The sequence below is a fragment of the Ranitomeya variabilis genome, chromosome 1 (assembly GCF_051348905.1).
Source record: "Ranitomeya variabilis isolate aRanVar5 chromosome 1, aRanVar5.hap1, whole genome shotgun sequence".
Classification (NCBI taxonomy): Eukaryota; Metazoa; Chordata; class Amphibia; order Anura; family Dendrobatidae; genus Ranitomeya; species Ranitomeya variabilis.
In genome coordinates this window covers 504142738-504162596 of record NC_135232.1, presented here as the reverse complement: position 1 = coordinate 504162596, position 19859 = coordinate 504142738, and the positions used below count along the sequence as shown (strand labels likewise).

Below are 19859 nucleotides of genomic sequence, written 5' to 3'. Positions count from 1 at the left end.
TCAGCAGGGAAATCGAAACTGGTCAGGGTGAATGGGAAGATGGATTGAGCTAAATACAGGGCAATCCTGTAGGAAAACATGTAATTGCAGAGAAAGATGATCCTACAAAGTATTGACTCGGGGGAGCTGAATAGAAATGCACATCAATATTTTTAGATTTATATGTTAAAAAAAATTAGACAACCATGTATCATGTCCTTTACACTTCACAAATACTTGCTATTTAATGTTGGCATATCACATAGAATCCACATAAAATAAATTTACGTTTGTGGGTGTAATGTGAAAAAATGTAGAAAAGGTCACAGGGTAGGAATACTTTTTCAAGGCACTGTATATACAGTACACTTCCTGACATTGAAAAGCCAAACAAGAATCTCAATTTGCAGACACAGTGTTTCAGGCTTGTCGCTGTCCACAAGGATACATATTACCCCTTATTTCCCAGACTTAGCCTCTCACCTAGCCAAATAAGATCTCATACTTTGCACTAATGAGGGGCAATACCCCGAAAACGCCATGTCTGTATATTGAAATTCTGGTTAGGCATTTATCCTACACCATATGGCAAGATTCATTAATGGGTCAATAAGGATTGCTATTTCCAATAGGTGGCACTAGAGTTCTCGTCCTCTTCCTCTCTGAAGTGGCACATATGTTGTTTGGAACACAAACATTGACTTAAACAGAAAAAGCTGGTATGCAAGATTGTGGATGACCATTTCAGGTCATACACCATGGAAAAAGAAAGCACAGCAACAAGACAAAGACAAAAAGGTAGTTAGTTATAGTGCGACAGTAAGGTCTCACCGAGACAAAGAAATTAACAACATTGAGGATCTAGACACAGTGGTTTGCCAAGCGAACAGCGTAACACACGAAAGATACATCATGCTTACTTTTCATCAAAATCAGCCTAGCAATAACATTAGCTCAGAAAAGGCAACAACCAGTTGGAGCTAGCTACACTCATTCACTGTTCTGAGAAGTTTGTACAGAAATAGTCTTCATGGAAGAATTGGAGCCCAAAAGGAATATCTTTGACATGGAAACAGGGCCAAGCGACTCAATATGTCATGAAAATGTAGAAAATGGGAAGCAGAAAAATGGTGGCAGCTGGTCTAGACTGATGATTCAAAAATTGAAATTTTTGACTAACAGAGGGCATTTTGTTCAGCACAGGGCTGGAGACTGAGCACTTCAATAAGAAGTGTCTGCAGGCAACAGTGAAGCATGGTGAAGGTTCTTTGCATGTTTCTGGCAAATGGAGTTGGAATAATGTTGTCCCTAAAGGTGAGAAATAAAGGCAGATACTTATCATGCAATACCATCAGGGAAGCATCTCATTGGCACCAAATGTATTCTTTAGCAGGCCAATGACCCCATACATACAGATACAGCCACTGTTATTGAGAACTATCTTCTGCATAAAGAAGAAAAAGGACTCCCAAATATGATGGCCCCAACAGAGCTCTGATCTCAACATCATTGTGTCTGTTTGGGAATACATGAAGAGCACACAAAAAGGAAAAAATCCAGCTCAACAAACTTGTGAACAAAGTTCTTTCTTTATTCACCAAAACTGCTCACTGCCAGAAGAGGATAAAACAAAATCAGAGATGCAAGTTACATCGAGACAGCCTTTCTAACCAACAGGTCTGTGAGAGCCATAATTCTTGCTGATTGGTAGGTGATCAAATACTTATTTCATGCAGTTAAATGCAAAATAATTATTGCATGTATGTATGTATATTTATGTTACAATGCAAACATTTTAGGTAAGTGTGAAAAAATGCTGCATATAAATCTTGTTCTAAAAAAATAAATTTTACAGAGAAAAAGATATTGAAGAAATTAAAGTGGTGAAAGTAAAATTCTCTCCAGTAAGTGAGAACTTCTCAAGATATCATCATATTCTGCCATATATCAACTTCTTGGCAGCATACCCACAATCTTGGGGTTTTGTTTTATTCAAACTTTTTTTTCTATATATATAGCCATTCAAACTGTTATGTCACTTGCAACTTAAAAACTTCTATAGAATCTACATTTTTTTTACCATGGAAAACAACAAGAACTCTTATTGTTGCACTAATTCATTCTCATCTTGATTACCGTAACTCATTACTAATTGTAATAAACTCTCCCTGCAATACCGATGCCTCTTCCCTGTGCCAGTCACTGCACTAGCTGCCCATTCACATCAGAATGTAATAGAAAACTATCACTCTCTAAACTAAAGCTCTCCATAGTGTATTTCCTTTATCTCCAACAAGTTCCTGTCCCAACAGTCTAAAATTAAGCCCCCATACACCTTAGATGATGTAACATAGCAATGTCACGTGAGCTACAGAAGAGCCAGTGCTGACACCGCTGGAATAGCATCAGCGGTGAGCATAGGTGTTGTTATATTACTTGCGGGAAACATAGTGATTGAGAACGGGATGTCCGAGTAGTCTGTTACCTAGTGATGGGCGAGTAGCATTGTTGCTCGGGTTTCCCCAAACATGCTCGTGCGATCTCCGAGTATTTTGGCATGCTCGGAGATTTTGTTTTCGTCGCCTCAGCTGCATGATTTACAGCTGCTGGACAGGCTGAATACATGTAAGGAATGCCTGTTTCTTAGGGAATTCCCACATGTATTCAGCCTGTCCAGCAGCTGTAAATCATGCAGCTGAGGCGACGAAAACTAAATCTCCGAGCATGCCAAAATACTCGGAGATCACAAGAGCATGCTCAAGGAGACCCGATCAAGAAGTATACTCGTTCATCACTACTGTTACCCCTTTGAATTAATTTTCTCAAAAGAAGTGCCCCAGTCTTTACCCTGTGAGCCAAAGTGGAGAACTGCTACATAAGATTTGCTCCTGTTCTGGCCAGCACTGTTTCTATGTTTTTTATGGACTGATTGTAGATCTATTACAGGAGTAAAAATACAACTTATTTAACTTTTGAAAGTCAGTCTCCATAGACCTTACATCTCATTAAACTCTCAGCTCTGCTAACAGATGTGTAATGTAAGACAGTTTAGAGAGGTTTTTCCATGTTTATCATCTAGGTTAAATGCTTGTAAATTTGATCATGTGACAAGACCCTTGTTCTCATGGGTGATTCAGGTCTTACAAACCCCATCCACTGTATAAATACTTGATAAAAGTTCCAGAAAATAAAAGCACTTTATTCATCTTCACACCTACTGTGTTTCCATCTATTCTCTCCTCTCCTTTTTTGATTGACAGCTCTGGCTTTACAGTAGCCACAGAACGGTGAACACAGATGGAAAACACGTAGCTGGGAAGGTGCCCTGAACTCCTTCACTATGCCAAGATAGACCGAGCATCTCATTGGCATGTTGAATAAAAATGATTAAACAAAGAATGATTTCTGGGTTAGGACACTAAGGTATGATTTTTATTAGCGTAGTGCTCCATATAAAGCGGTGTGTTTGCTTTGGACAGTCATTTTGTTTGGACAGAATCCTTTAAATATTTGCTTGTAGGTTATTTGAATATTGGTAACCAAGTTAAAAATCGAATGCCCATGACCACCTTAAGAATATTCCAGAAGTATATTATATTGTTGCAATGACAATTTTGCTCTTTCAGCATATACAGAATTATGCATTATGAAATGTGTCATTCATATACACACTGTAAAAATGTAGGTTTACCTTTCGGAAGATGAAGAGATGGTTGAATCTCCTTTTCACACTTGCTGGACTTCTAGTTGTCCTTTGTTGTCTCTCTGACTGAACTTGCCATTCACTTCTCCACTCGGCCTGGTGAGATTTATCTTGATAAGCATTTTACTTGTCCATTTTACATTCTTTTCCTACACAAATCAATGATGTTTTCCAGTTCAGTCATGATACAAAAATGGCAGAAAAAAGATTGTGGCAGCCATCCTGGAGCGAGCTGAACTGATGACGTTGTTGGTTTTTTCATTCGATGAACACATGGGAATGCTTCTTATTGCTTTGTCTGGGGATAAGTACCTAGAAATACACATAAAATGAAACGTATTACGATATCTTGAATTTGTATTGCTCCATATAAACTAATAGCATATATATGACATGTAGTGAAATATTTGACCCCAAATGAGTTTATACAAACAATCCTAATGCCTATGGTACTAAATTTCCCAGTCTGACCAATGGATGTATCATTGAAGGCAGCTCTAATAATTGTGGTAAAATATTCAGTACTCTGGGGATAATACGGCCTTAGTAGCTGTCTGCAGATCAGTTTCTCTTAGTATATAGATTAGTCAAACGTTCTCATAGACCTGTAGTCTATAGATTTAATGATATCACTTAAAAGGAAACTGCCAGATGTTTAAAAAAAAAAAAACTCCCTTTTTACAAAAGGCTATTTTATATACTGTGCAATACTGTGGCTGTAAAATAATGTAGCTTAAAAAACAAGCCAGTCATGAGAAGTGCTGAACGGTTCCCTCTGGGTTCTGTCCGCCCAGCTTGACCTGATAACAGGTCAACTATACGTATAAGGTGACACCTGTCAATCGGCCCAAGCCGGACAGGGAAAAGCAGTAGGAGTCGCCAAGTTTCCCCATTTCCTTGTACCCATCTCATTCTTTAAGAAATGTGTAATATTTTGCTTGAGAATTTGAGTCAGACTATCAGTATTCTGGGCAGCATAAAGTTCGATTTAATCCAGAGGTACACAACCTTTTCTGATCTGGAGGCCACATCAATGCATTAAACTAACCTAAAGTGTTGTGATAAAACTAAAATGGTATTGGCATCTAGGACATTTGCAGCCTATCAAAGTTTTCAGTTCTGAACAAAATTGCATAAACCATCCAACAGTGACAATGTGACCTTATTGAATGAACCTTAACTCTACTGACTCACCTCTCTATGTGTCTAACCATGAGCTGGAAACTTGGATACAGATAGGACCAAGTTTTTCTCCGATTAAAAGCACTCCAGTGTTTTTATGGTCCCTGATCCTAGTCTTGTACTCACCAGCCACAGTCTTCACCTTTTTTTAGTCCACTCCCATCCTGCGGCACCATCTTGTGACTGCAGATTCTGACTAGTTGGAAGTAACGATGAGCAAACGTGCTCAGATAAGGTGTTATCTGAGCATGTTCTGGTGCTAACCAAGTGTCTTTGGCATGTTCGAATAATATGATCAGGTCCCCGAGCCTGCATGTCTACTGTCCTGGGGTTACCGCAACAGAGAGGAGCCAGAAGATCACCACTCCTGCACTGAAAAGAAGCACTTCTTTTTAAATGGTGTTTATTTCTTTTGAGCAGAACAGGGGTTAATCGGCCATGTTGGGAGCTATGGGAGTCTGAGCTCTCACCTGAGCTCGGATAGCTACTCCCATCCCTTATATAATCTGAGTCCTGATAAAAACCCATGTCAGAGCTAGCTTATGCTGCATAGCTTGGAAGAGAGGTGTTTATATGAGAAGGAGTTTTTGAAGAATTATATGTGACTGCTGCGTGGGTTTGTAAATGTGATAATTCCCTTCCCTCCTTTACTTTGGTTTGTCCCCATCCTCCACTCCCTGATGTATTCCTTTGTATATGTGAGTGAATATTTGCATGCCTGGCATTTTCCATTTACTCTTGTTCGTGTTGCCTTGTTCATTGGGTTGGTGTACTGCAGTGCACAGTAGCGCCCCTCTTCCCTGGTTGGGGGAAGAGAACAGACAAAGGGCTGATTCAGGAGATAAGGCAAGGGTGGAGGGCCAGGGAGCCTCCTAGTGGCAGGGACACTGAAGGAATCTCTGGTCTCAGGTCACCCAACAGCTGAGTCGTGACATCTCCCTAACAAGCAGGCAATCACTGCATGTGTTGCGGCCATTGGGACTGGAACATATTATTCGAGCACGCCGAAGACACATGGTTAGCACATGAGCATGCTCGGAGAACACCCTATCCGAGAACGTTCACTCATTACTAGTCACAAGCTCTCAATGTCAGTCTATGAGAGCCAGACTGAGACTGCACGAAGCTGTGGCTCGTTCAGTAAACACTGCAGTGATCTGGTACGTCGCAAACTGCTGCAGACCGACCAGAGCAGTGATGATAGAAGATGACCGAGGGTAAGTATGAGACTAGGTGCAGGGACCTTTAATTGGAAGCAACACTCCAGCGCTGCAATAAAATAAAAAAAAACACTGCTGGACAGATACTTTAAAACCTGTCTGGAAAAGATGTGTTTATAAGGGTGCGCATTGGACCCACATTAAAGTTTCTTTGTGTATACAACTTTAGAAAAAGTTTCATGTATACATACAGCTCTGGCAAAATTAAGAGACCACTGAAAAATTGTTAGTCTGTTTTTGCTCTTTTGAGTAAAATGTAAATTGTTCTTTTATTCTATAAACTTCTGACAACATGTCTCCGAATTTCCAAACAATAAATTTTGTATTTTTTTTTCTCAAAAAGGTCAAAATTAAAAAAAACAACAACCCAGTGCTTTCAGACCTCAAATAATGCAAAGAAAACAAGTTTATAATCATTTAGAAACAACAATACTAATGTTTTAACTCAGGAAGAGTTCAAAAATCAATATTTTGTGGAATAACCATGATTTTTAATCACAGCTTTCATGCGTCTTTCCACCAGTCTTTCACACTGCTTCTAGCGCAAAAATGTAAGCAGTTCTTCTTTGTTTGATGGCCTTGTGACTATCCATCTTCCTCTTGATTACGTTTCAGAGGTTTTCAATGGGGTTCAGGTCTGGAGAGTGGGCTGCCCATGACAGGGTTTTGATGTGGTGGTCTCTTAATTTTTGCCAGAGCTGTATATGTCTAGTTCTTATCCACTATAGCAAATATGTCTAGTTATAAAATGGCACATGCTCCATTGCTCGTACATCTCTTTTACAATTAAGCATTTTTGCCATTCTGATTTCTGGAGAGCTAGATTACATTCCTGGTTGAAGCTGGTATATTATTTATTCCCCCCAAAAACACCATACATAAATATGAAGCAGCTGAGCAGAATTTTCAACAAACTAACAAAGATTGCTCAGATTTTTTTTTATTCTTTTAGTTGGACACAATATTACATTCCATAATTTTCTGCCTGTAAACTTCCCAGTGTCGGCTTGCTTCATTATAAGAGCAGTTATTGAAAATTTGACAATCACCGTATAATCAAGTCTAATGGTGTGTAAAACTTTGATAAAGGTTGCTGTAGGTTTTATTATCATGCAAAAGTAGCAATTGTGTATTGTAATATGTATCCATAACCTTATCCACATGTCTGCGGTGAGTTATTAGCATGGAAGCTAGTTGTTGGCCGGTTGATGTCAGCTGGAGGTTTGGCACTTTATATGGCTGATGACAAGGATTTAAGCAGAATTTAACTGGTATTAAAGTACAATTAAAGTGATTTACAGGGCATACAGTCATTTTAAATTTTTCTAGTGCCAACAACAATTGTCACTATATTGATGCTACTTATTTCTACAGCGCCTATGCAACATGGGCATATTATTTATCAGTATTTAAAGGAAATCAGTCACCTGGTTTTTTCATACATGTTCTCTATTGTTTTTAAACACGGTGTGGGGAATAGGTTTGCCCTATATATAGGTGTGACCCTTGTTTAGATATTAGGGGTTCTTTAGTCTGTCATCCGGGTAGAGGGACCCAATCGGTTCTGCAGGGTGTATCTAGGGACCCTGTGGCTAGCCACCGTTGAGCGGAGGTGCCACAACGCTCCCCCCTAGGGCGCCAACCCCCGCAGTTAGGAAGGCATCAGTATAGGTACCATATTAGGGATCAATATCCCAATTTATCCCCTATATCAGTTTTTGTTCACGGTGTTTGTGAGTCTGTGTGGTATGGCCACAGTTTGGCGGTATTTTAACATTAATGAATAAAATTTGTTTTTTATGGGGTTTATAATGATTTTTGTTTAGGCCAGTGTTAGTAGTTTAAACTCTATCTGTTGGGAAATTGGGAGCCAATGAAGGGATTTGCAGAGCAGAGAGGCAGAGAAGTAATGAGAGAGAGAGATGGAATGATCGGGCTGATATAACAGAGATTTTATAAAAATTCAAACACCCTAATAAGTAACACATCGCTGTAAACAGGATCTCTGCCCATACATTATGATGCTCTTAATTAGATGCCAAAAGCCAAGTTGTGACAGATTCCCTTTAATTGTTTTTTTATCTATCTGTAATATGAAGCCTATGTTTAAAGGGTTTTACAACCTTTTAAAAAATTGATGGCTTATCATTAGGATGGGCCATCAATATTAGATCGGTGGGGTCCGACTATTTGCACCCCCTGTCCTATTTCCTTCAAAGGAACAGAGCTGCAATATTTTTCTTAGGCGCTAACATAAGGACAGCACATGGAAGTATAAACCAAGGTGCAAGCTGGTGTACTCATTAAAGAGGCAGGAACACTGCAGCTGATCGGAGGTGACGGCCATATCTAGGCCCCTTCCGGTTGAAAATTGATATCCTGCCCTAGAGATAAACCAGTAATTTGTAATACAGAAGCAAAAAAAGAAGAGAAGCCAGCACTGCTGAAGGTCAAAACGCAATATCTAAAGTGCACATGCACATAATAAATTCTGACTGTATTTCAAATATGAGATATTTAGCAAATAATTTATCAATTCTTTGAGCTACCCCGCCACTTCACGGCAATCTCATAATGGGGCAGTCCTAACACACACACAGCAGCCCTGCCCTGCCTCAGGCTCTAGTTAATTAGGCAGCTGTGCCTCAGCCAGTTTCATCCTTTAACTTTGGTGTTGGTTTGGCAGTGTGGAGGCCAGATCTGATATGTCCGCACAGGACCTGATCGGCCTCTATCCGCGCTCGCCTTCCTGGCACTAAGGGAGTGATTCTGTCAATGCTCCAGGTACAGTTTGTCATGTAATGTTATTTAATGTGGTCTGTCCTTTTTTTTTTTTTTTTTTTTCTCACTCTCTATACATTTAGGAGGCCGTAATGGCACAATGTAAATTAAAAACGTAGAGTTAGGACTGCCCCATTATGAGATTGCCGTGAAGTGGCGGGGTAGCTCAAAGAATTGATCAATTATTTGCTAAATATCTCATATTTGAAATACAGTCAGAATTTATTATGTGCATGTGCACTTTAGATATTGCGTTTTGACCTTCAGCAGTGCTGGCTTCTCCCCTCTTTTTGCTTCTGTATTGGTATGTGGCTGACCACCACTGTTGCCGCGCACGCTGGGTCATATGCGCCGTTCTGTCTGGGTTCACTATGATTGATAGGCTGCTGTGCACACACACACAGCAGCCCTGCCCTGCCTCAGGCTCTAGTTAATTAGGCAGCTGTGCCTCAGCCAGTTTCATCCTTTAACTTTGGTGTTGGTTTGGCAGTGTGGAGGCCAGATCTGATATGTCCGCACAGGACCTGATCGGCCTCTATCTGCGCTCGCCTTCCTGGCACTAAGGGAGTGATTCTGTCAATGCTCCAGGTACAGTTTGTCATGTAATGTTATTTAATGTGGTCTGTCCTTTTTTTTTTTTTTTTTCTCACTCTCTATACATTTAGGAGGCCGTAATGGCACAATGTAAATTAAAAACGTAGAGTTAGGACTGCCCCATTATGAGATTGCCATGAAGTGGCGGGGTAGCTCAAAGAATTGATCAATTATTTGCTAAATATCTCATATTTGAAATACAGTCAGAATTTATTATGTGCATGTGCACTTTAGATATTGCGTTTTGACCTTCAGAAGTGCTGGCTTCTCCCCTCTTTTTGCTTCTGTATTGGTATGTGGCTGACCACCACTGTTGCCGCGCACGCTGGGTCATATGCGCCGTTCTGTCTGGGTTCACTATGATTGATAGGCTGCTGTGCACACACACACAGCAGCCCTGCCCTGCCTCAGGCTCTAGTTAATTAGGCAGCTGTGCCTCAGCCAGTTTCATCCTTTAACTTTGGTGTTGGTTTGGCAGTGTGGAGGCCAGATCTGATATGTCCGCACAGGACCTGATCGGCCTCTATCCGCGCTCGCCTTCCTGGCACTAAGGGAGTGATTCTGTCAATGCTCCAGGTACAGTTTGTCATGTAATGTTATTTAATGTGGTCTGTCCTTTTTTTTTTTTTTTCTCACTCTCTATACATTTAGGAGGCCGTAATGGCACAATGTAAATTAAAAACGTAGAGTTAGGACTGCCCCATTATGAGATTGCCGTGAAGTGGCGGGGTAGCTCAAAGAATTGATCAATTATTTGCTAAATATCTCATATTTGAAATACAGTCAGAATTTATTATGTGCATGTGCACTTTAGATATTGCGTTTTGACCTTCAGCAGTGCTGGCTTCTCCCCTCTTTTTGCTTCAGTAATTTGTAATGGTTGGACAACCCATTAAATCTATGAGTCTATTCACATAGGGCTATGAAATATATGCCAATGTTAATCCCTTAATGCCTGCCCACTGATCCAGCACCATTATCCAGCTGGCTCAGTCAGGTCTTCTGGTGCAAAAACTGGGATCAGAGATAACTCCAATCTCTAGCTTTCAAACCCCTAGATTTCATGGCTGAGACATTGAAGTACTTAGAAAAATGGAGGAGACTCCTCCTTTCACACATCTCTGGACAACAAATATCTGTGGTATGATCAGACCATGTCCCTGCACAGCCATTACACAGTACACAGCAGGGACATATTTATAAGATTATCTCAGCACAGGAACATTTTATTTAACATCCAATTGTGGAAATTATTATTATATAGCCTTTAGGCCTGTCATGGCTGCCTGCATCTCACACTGCGTAATAGATTTCCTGACATTTTTAAATAGACGGACAAAAATGTTATGGTATACTGAGTATATCAAGGCATTACATCAGATCACATTGCAACATCATCTAATCAAACAAAAAAAAAAAGAGTGAAGCAAAGTTTATTAAAAAAAACCCTTTTTTTTCTACAACTCCCCTCATCTCCCTAAAATCCTAAAAATGTATCAATAAGATGTAAGTCCTAAAAAGGTACCAAGGAAAACTACTTCTGCCATCATATGGCTACATGGACAAAAAAAATGATGACTTGGAATGCAGCAGCAAAAAAAAAGAATTATTTTCTTGTTGTGCAAACGTATTAAAAATGTATACATGGTTCATATCGCTACCCCCAATACAACCTAAATTATTGGTACAATATTTAACCCACATTGAGAACAGCGTAAAAAAATGCTGTTTTAGTTTATCTCACTTTAAAAAAAAAATATAAATTGAGCGATTAAAAAGTTATGATTTTTTTATCAAATTTATTGTACAGCAATAAAACTCACTGCATAGATTGCAAATCACTGGATACAGTGGCAGATTTTTGCTTTGAAGCCTGTGGAATTGTGAATGGGGCTTTGTACTGCAGAACTTCAGTCGCACAGCAGCTTCTAAAGCGTTTGTTGTGTTACAGGCAGGCATTCATGGAAACAAAATGGAGTTAAATGACATTAATAATTACTTATCGATAAACAGACACTTTAAAGTTGGTGGACATCAGATTACAGTTCTCTACAGTGCCTTCCCCTGAGTGATTCTATGGTCCAACCAAAACAGATTTACATCAGATTTTGCTGCAAATACGTAAGATATTGTCACAGTATAGCTGGGAATTTCACCTCATTCCTTGAAAAGGGTGAACTCTATACCACAAAAACTCTGCAGTTCAAGCATAGTAGATGGGATTTTTTCCTCAGACCGAGTTGGTCCGATAATTAGAAGGCACTTGGCCATTCAAGTCTATGGGTAAATTGACAGGTTAAAAATTATTTGAAAAAAGTAAGTAACCTAATTTACTTAAATTGCTGCAGAAAATCTACAACATCAAAAACTCACCAAATACTCATTGTGGGAATACAGGCTAAAAAAATGACAGAAGAGCTACTTTATATTATAAACAGATCATCCTCGCTTTCAGCACAAAATTACATAGCAAAAGAAATATATCTGTATTTAAGCAATCCAAGTTATTTACACATAAATCCATAACCAACACAACTACATACACAATAAGTATCAAAACGTCAAAAAGAAAACCCCAATGTAACTACTTTATTCTAATGATAAACACTAGCTGATGCCACCAAGTTGCAGTTGTTAAACCCAATAACATTTTAAGATACATATGAGGTTGTATGTATTCGGTGCATGGATATAATTCTTTAGTTGATGTTAATTTGTTTTATGCAACTACATAATACTGATATAAAGTCAGACATTGAACTGGCTGCAGTGGACATTGATGATACAGTGGGGAAAATAAGTATTTGACGCACTGCCAATTTTGCAAGTTTTCCCACCTACAAAGAATGGAGAGGTCTGTAATTTTTATCGTAGGTACACATCAACTGTGAGAGGCAGAATCTAAAAATAAAGCAAAAAAATCACACTGATTTTTAAATATTTAAGTTACCGTATTTTCCACTTTGTAAGACGCACTTTATTTCCTCCAAATTTGGGGGGGAAATGAGGGTGCGTCTTACAAAGCGGATATACCGCTTACCGTTACAGGCTGGGATGAGGGGGGTGTCCGGCGCCGCTGCCGCCCGCCACCGCTGCCGCCCGCCACCGCTGTCGCCCAACACCGCTGACGCAGTTGTCCGCTGCTGCCCCGGGTGATGCTGGAGGCTTCGGTGCTGCGGGGGCTCAGGCGACATTTTGTGAAAGACCAGAGCCCCCCGGCAGTTCGTCCATGCTTTCCAGTATGACTGACTCCGGGAAAATGGCCGCCGAAATCTCGGGAGATGAGATTTCAGCGCTGAGATCTCATCTCTCGAGATCTTGGTCACAAGATCTCCATCTGCGCATGCGCCGCCTCCCGGTGGCCATTTTCCCGAAGTCCACCGCACAGGAAAGCATGGACGAACTGCTGGGGGCTCTGGCCTTTCACAAAATGTCGGCAGAGCCCCCCGCAGCACCGGAGACAGCCCTGCAGCTCCGGAGACAGCCCTGCCGCACCGGAGCCCCCCTGCAGCACCGGAGCCCCCCTGCAGAGCCCCTCATCCCAGCCTGCAGCACAGGAGCCCCCCTGCAGACCCCCTCATCCCAGCCTGCAGCACATGAGCCCCCCTGCAGCACAGGAGCCCCCCTGCAGACCCCCTCATCCCAGCCTGCAGCAATGCTCCACTCCTGCCTCCAGCAACGACCCTGGGACCCTGATCCACCGCAGCCACAACCCCTGGTAAGTAATAAGACGCATGGATTATAAGACGCCCCACCAATTTATTAAAAAAAGTTTTTTCCTATTTTTCTCCTCAAAATTTGGGGTGCATCTTATAATCCGGAGCGTCTTACAAAGCGAAAAATACGGTACATTTTATTACATGAAATATGCATTTGATCACCTACCAACCAGCAATAATTCTGGCTCTCATAGACCTGTTAATTTTTCCTTAAGGGTATGTGCACACGCTGCGGATTTTCCTGCGGGTCTGCAGCGGTTTTGACGCTGCAGATCTGCAGCTGTTTTCCATGAGTTTACAGTACCATGTAAACCTATGGAAAACAAAATCAGCAGTGCACATGCTGCAGAAAAAAACACGCGGAAACGCTGCGGTTTACATTGCGCAGCATGTCAATTCTTTGTGCGGATTCCGCTGCGGTTTACACCTGCTCCATAATAGGAATCCACAGGTGTAAAACCGCAGGTGGAGTCCGCACAAAAACCGTGGTAAATCCGCGGTAATTCCGCAGTAAATCCGCAGTGCGGTTTACCTGCGGATTTACAAAAACAGGTGAGGAAAAATCTGCAGACATCCCACCTACGTGTGCACATACCCAAAGAAGCCCTCTTGCTCTGCACTCATTACCTGTATTAACCCCTTAAGCCCCGAGGGTGGTTTGCACGTTAATGACCGTGCCAATTTTTACAATTCTGACCACTGTCCCTTTATGAGGTTATAACTCTGGAACGCTTCAACGGATCTTGGCGATTCTGACAGTTTTCTCATGACATATTGTACTTCATGATAGTGGTAAAATTTATTTGACATAACTTGCATTTATTTGTGAAAAAAATGGAAATTTGGCGAAAATTTTGAAAATTTTGCAATTTTCCAACTTTGAATTTTTATGCCCTTAAATCACAGAGATATGTGCAGCGCCCCAGAGTCCTGGTCGTTGCAGTACTGTGGCTCCGCCACTAAGGGGAGCTATGGTACGTCTGATGGCACTGAAGGAGTTCATCTGACCAGGTATCACAGACACCAATACATTTCACAGCCGGGCCTCCAGGGGGAGCTAAGGGTTCTATTCATTAGGCCACTCCTCACATACTGGTAAAACTGGGGGTCAGGCAGGAAGTTAGGACAGAAAGCTGACTGGGTTGGAACCAGGCAACACCTTGTGGCAGAGGGTGTTGTGGGAGAAGATTCGGTAGGGTCCCTGTCAGGGGTGGGATCCTGACAGAGGCCTGGCAACTTGAGCGAACGTAACGGGACCGTGCCTGCTCAGCATAGCGGCGGTGCCCAAGGAGGGATTGGAAGCGAGATAGATTGTGCTGAGTGAGAAACGAGATCAAAGCAAGAAGGAGAATACCAGTAGGAGTCGTGCTGTGAGACCGAGGCAACATCCTACTGAGGCGCACAACCGGCGGCCGGAACGCCGAGGGAGTATTACAATATTCAGCTTCAGGCAATACTCTAAACCAACGGCAGGACAGTCAGTCTAAGGCGGGCTGTCTCACCTAAATCACCTATGCAGTCTTGGGGGGCAACTTGTGGAGAGGGGCGACTCTAGGGTCCCGGAAGAGCTCCGAGCCTACCCGTCATACGGGTGCCGTCCTAACCGTAACATCAGGGAGGGACGGAGGATTAGCAGAACATCATCTAATCGAGTTGTGAGGGAACTTAAGAAACAGACACAACAGTTGTGGGGACTTTCCGTAAGCACAGCAGGGAAGGACCGCAACACCTAGCGCTAGAAGGAAGGCACAGATATCCACCTGTTAAGAGAACTCTGGAGGTGCCATTGGACCGGCCGGACTTGCGCAGCCTGGTTATCCGGATTCCGGACTGAGGACCCAGAGATCTTCAGTAAAGAGGTAAAGAGACTGCAACCTGGTGTCCTCGTTATTTACTACAACCTACACTGCACCGCAACATCATCATCTACACCTATCACTGTACGCCCCTCAGCAGGGTCACGGACCGGGTCTAGCCACTGTGACAACCCCAGAGCAGAGACTCAGAGGCCCGGTACCGGGTACTCCTCGGCCCTGCGGCAGTGGGGGCGTTACAACTTGGCGTCACGAACAGGATCTACTTAAGCCTGAAGAATCAGGTCATGTGTGCCTTGGAACTGTGATTTACTGTGCTTGGACTGTACTTTATTGCAAAGACTGTGGATTGTCACTTGCTGCCAAAAGTTTGCGCCAAAACCGCCGCCATTACAGCGCTGAGGAGAGCGCAGGAGAAGAAGAAGGGCGTGGAAGTGGGCGTGAACAAGCTGAAGAGCGCGAAAGACAATGGCCGCCCAGTCTAAATATCTCGGCCCCTTGAGGACGTGTCCGTCAGCAGCCGAGATCCGCCCCCTGATCCTCAATGGTGGGCAGAGACAGAGAAAACGAAACCGCCCACGAAGGAGAGAGCGGGAAAAGGATGAGGAAGAAGAATTCAGAGACATGGAGGACGCCATGGCGAGCCACCCGGAGCCGGAGCGTGGGGTCGGAGCCGAGGACTCCCCCAGCTACCCGGAGGGGCACCGCAACCAGGCCTCCACCGCTGATATTGAATTCCTGCAGGCCAGAGCGGACGAGCTCGGCGACCAACTCCGGCGGACGCAGCGGAGCACTGAGGCCGAGTGGAAGAAGACCTTCATCGGGAGCCTCACCAGATGTCTGTCGGTAGCCTCGTCTGGTCCGGAGCAAGAAAAAAGTTCCAGCGCTCCGAAGCCAGAAGGCAAGGCCCTGCCGGAAAGCGAGATGCTGCAAGCAGAGATGACAACGTCGCAGCACGAGGCCCTGCAGCCAGCATTCCAGACCCCAGCGGAGGCAGAGCAGACCGGCACCGGAGGGACCGCATCTGAAGCAGGTATGAAGGACGACCCTGCCCTGACGACCGACACCACTCCGGTGACTGCTAGTGCCACAACTGCTGACTCCATTCCCGTGACTGATCTTGCAGCAGCCGCTACCTCTGCTGCAGCAAATGCCCATACTCAAGCTGCGCAGACCTCCATCGCTGCGCATGATTTAACCATACATGAAAGACGGATTATCGGTGTTTGTCCAGCACTGGGTGTAACCCTGGACCTCACTTTGCCCAGGCCAAGGAGGGTTAAGTTCCAGGTGCAGCCCTGGAAGCCGTCCAACTAAACCTCGGAGAACCAAAGATTGTAAATAGTTAACTGTTTGTTTTCCTGCTTTTTGCTACTTTAAACCCGACTAGGGTTAACTCTTAAAGGGATCCCTTTGTTGACCCGGGATCCCTATTGCTTTTTGGTTGTTTTTCTACCTTTTGTTTCCTGTTGAAAAGAACTGCTGGGATCATGAACAGTGCATGATACAAACTCCTTGTAAATAGTTTGCACCTTCTTAAAGGTGCTCCCTACTGGTTTTACTTAAAGAAGGACTCTTTGTGAAGATACCGCACCGGAGCCTTTGCTGAGTATGGACTGGTAGCTTGAGAAGATGTGCTACCTCATAAAGACTTGGTCCCCTCTTAAAGGGGATGTTCACTTGTTGCACTTAAAGAATGGTATTGCTTCCAGACTGATAGATAGCAATAATGTCTTGACAAAAAGGAAAGTGATGATGATGCTTACATGTAAAGGTTATATGTATTCAACTAGTTGATTGTAAGAAATGTTTGATAATGTTGATAGAAGAATGAGGACAGAAAAGTGAACCCGTACGAGGTTAGTCAGCGAGTGCTCTTTGGAGCCATATGGGGATGGCTCAGTGATTTCAAACTGAAAGTAAATGTTATGTTCTATACTGTGTATAGTAGTTGAAAAGGCAGTAGGCCTGGGCTGAAAGGGGCGGTCCTGTGAAGAAAGGAGAGGCAGTAGGCCTGGAGCGGTTAGGACAGGCGGTCCTGCAGATTTAATGAAGGAGAATGAAAGAGAAAGAGTTAATTAATATTATAATGTTTTATAAGTAAAGTCTTTAGTGGATAGGAAGTGTACGTCCTTAAAGGCAATGTTAACTTATTATTCAAAAGTTTGCACTGAGTAGAATACCCGGTTGGGTAACAGGAGTTATTTATAGCCTGTAATTTATAATGTTTAACCATGTTTGTAACGTTCAAGTGTCCTCACCTCCCATAAAGGGAAGCTCTGTTCAAGCTTACTTATTGTTATTGCATTTTCAAAACTGTATGTCTTTTTGCTAACCTGTATTGTTGTTTTCTTCCCAGTCCAGGAGTACTGGATTTAACCGGGGGGGAGTGCAGCGCCCCAGAGTCCTGGTCATTGCAGTACTGTGGCTCCGCCACTAAGGGGAGCTATGGTATGTCTGATGGCACTGAAGGAGTTCATCTGACCAGGTATCACAGACACCAATACATTTCACATCCGGGCCTCCAGGGGGAGCTAAGGGTTCTATTCATTAGGCCACTCCTCACATACTGGTAAAACTGGGGGTCAGGCAGGAAGTTAGGACAGAAAGCTGACTGGGTTGGAACCAGGCAACACTTTGTGGCAGAGGGTGTTGTGGGAGAAGATTCGGTAGGGTCCCTGTCAGGGGTGGGATCCTGACAGAGGCCTGGCAACTTGAGCAAACGTAACGGGACCGTGCCTGCTCAGCATAGCGGCGGTGCCCAAGGAGGGATTGGAAGCGAGATAGATTGTGCTGAGTGAGAAACGAGATCAATGCAAGAAGGAGAATACCAGTAGGAGTCGTGCTGTGAGACCGAGGCAACATCCTACTGAGGCGCACAACCGGCGGCCGGAACGCCGAGGGAGTATTACAATATTCAGCTTCAGGCAATACTCTAAACCAACAGCAGGACAGTCAGTCTAAGGTGGGCTGTCTCACCTAAATCACCTATGCAGTCTTGGGGGGCAACTTGTGGAGAGGGGCGACTCTAGGGTCCCGGAGGAGCTCCGAGCCTACCCGTCATACGGGTGCCGTCCTAACCGTAACATCAGGGAGGGACGGAGGATTAGCAGAACATCATCTAATCGAGTTGTGAGGGAACTTAAGAAACAGACACAACAGTTGTGGGGACTTTCCGTAAGCACAGCAGGGAAGGACCGCAACACCTAGCGCTAGAAGGAAGGCACAGATTTCCACCTGTTAAGAGAACTCTGGAGGTGCCATTGGACCGGCCGGACTTGCGCAGCCTGGTTATCCGGATTCCGGACTGAGGACCCAGAGATCTTCAGTAAAGAGGTAAAGAGACTGCAACCTGGTGTCCTCGTTATTTACTACAACCTACACTGCACCGCAACATCATCATCTACACCTATCACTGTACGCCCCTCAGCAGGGTCACGGACCGGGTCTAGCCACCGTGACAACCCCAGAGCAGAGACTCAGAGGCCCGGTACCGGGTACTCCTCGGCCCTGCGGCAGTGGGGGCATTACAACTGTCACACAAAATACTTAATAGGTAACATTTCCCACATGTCTACTTTACATCTGCACAATTTTGGAACCATCATTTTTTTTTGTTAGGGAGTTATAAGGGTTAAAAGTTGACCAGAAATTTCTCATTTTTACAACACCATTTCTTTTTAGGGACCACATCTCATTTGAAGTCATTTTGAGGGGTCTATATGATAGATAATACCCAAGTGTGACACCAATCTAAAAACTGCACCCCTCAAGGTGCTCAAAACCACATTCAAGAAGTGTATTAACCCTTCAGGTGTTTCACAGGAATTTTTGGAATGTTTAAATAAAAATTAACATTTAACTTTTTTTTTACACAAAATTTATTTCAGCTCCAATTTGTTTTATTTTACCAAGGGTAACAGGAGAAAATGGACCCCAAAAGTTGTTGTACAATTTGTGCTGAGTACGCTGATACCCCATATGTGGGGGTAAACCACTGTTTGGGCGCATGGCAGAGCTCGGAAGGGAAGGAGCGCCATTTGACTTTTCAAGGAACTTATCTTGATGTGTGGTGAGCACTTTGACCCTCCAAGTGCTTCACAGAAGTTTATAATGCAGAGCCGTAAAAATAAAAAATCATATTTTTTCACAAAAATGATCTTTTCGCCCCCAATTTTTTATTTTCCCGATGTTAAGAGAAGAAATTAGAGCACAAAAGTTGTTGTGCAATTTGTCCTGAGTACGCCGATACCTCATATGTGGGGGTAAACGACTGTTTGGGCGCATGGCAGAGCTCGGAAGGGAAGGAGCGCCATTTGACTTTTCAATGCAAAATTGACTGGAATTAAGATGGGACGCCATGTTGCGTTTGGAGAGCCCCTGATGTGCCTAAACATTGAAACCCCCCACAAGTGACACCATTTTGGAAAGTAGATCCCTTAAGGAACTTATCTAGATGTGTTTTGAGAGCTTTGAACCCCCAAGTGTTTCACTACAGTTTATAACGCAGAGCCGAGAAAATAAAAATTCCTTTTTTTTTTTCACAAAAATGATTTTTTAGCCCCAAGTTTTGTTTTTTCACAAGGGTAACAGGATAAATTGGACCCCAAAAGTTGTTGTCCAATTTGTCCTGAGTATGCTGATACCCTTTATGTGGGAGGGAACCACTGTTTGGGCGCATGGCAGAGCTCGGAAGGGAAGGAGCGCCATTTGGAATGCAGACTTAGATGGATTGGTCTGCAGGCGTCACGTTGCATTTGCAGAGCCCCTGATGTACCCAAACAGTAGAAACACCCAAAAGTGACCCCATATTGGAAACTAGACCTCCCAAGGAACTTATCTAGATGTGTTGTGAGAACTTTGAACC

General features: G+C 43.2%; 1 long non-coding RNA gene across 6 annotated transcripts in view; it reads right to left on the bottom strand.

Moving 5' to 3' along the window:
• Nucleotides 1-19859, bottom strand: part of LOC143765668 (uncharacterized) — a 127724-nt gene that overhangs the window by 33080 nt on the left and 74785 nt on the right. For all 6 annotated transcript variants that reach the window (XR_013213445.1, XR_013213442.1, XR_013213444.1 and 3 more), the window contains one exon: nucleotides 3671-3994. This is a non-coding gene — a long non-coding RNA (uncharacterized LOC143765668). The remainder of the gene's footprint in view (nucleotides 1-3670; nucleotides 3995-19859) is intronic.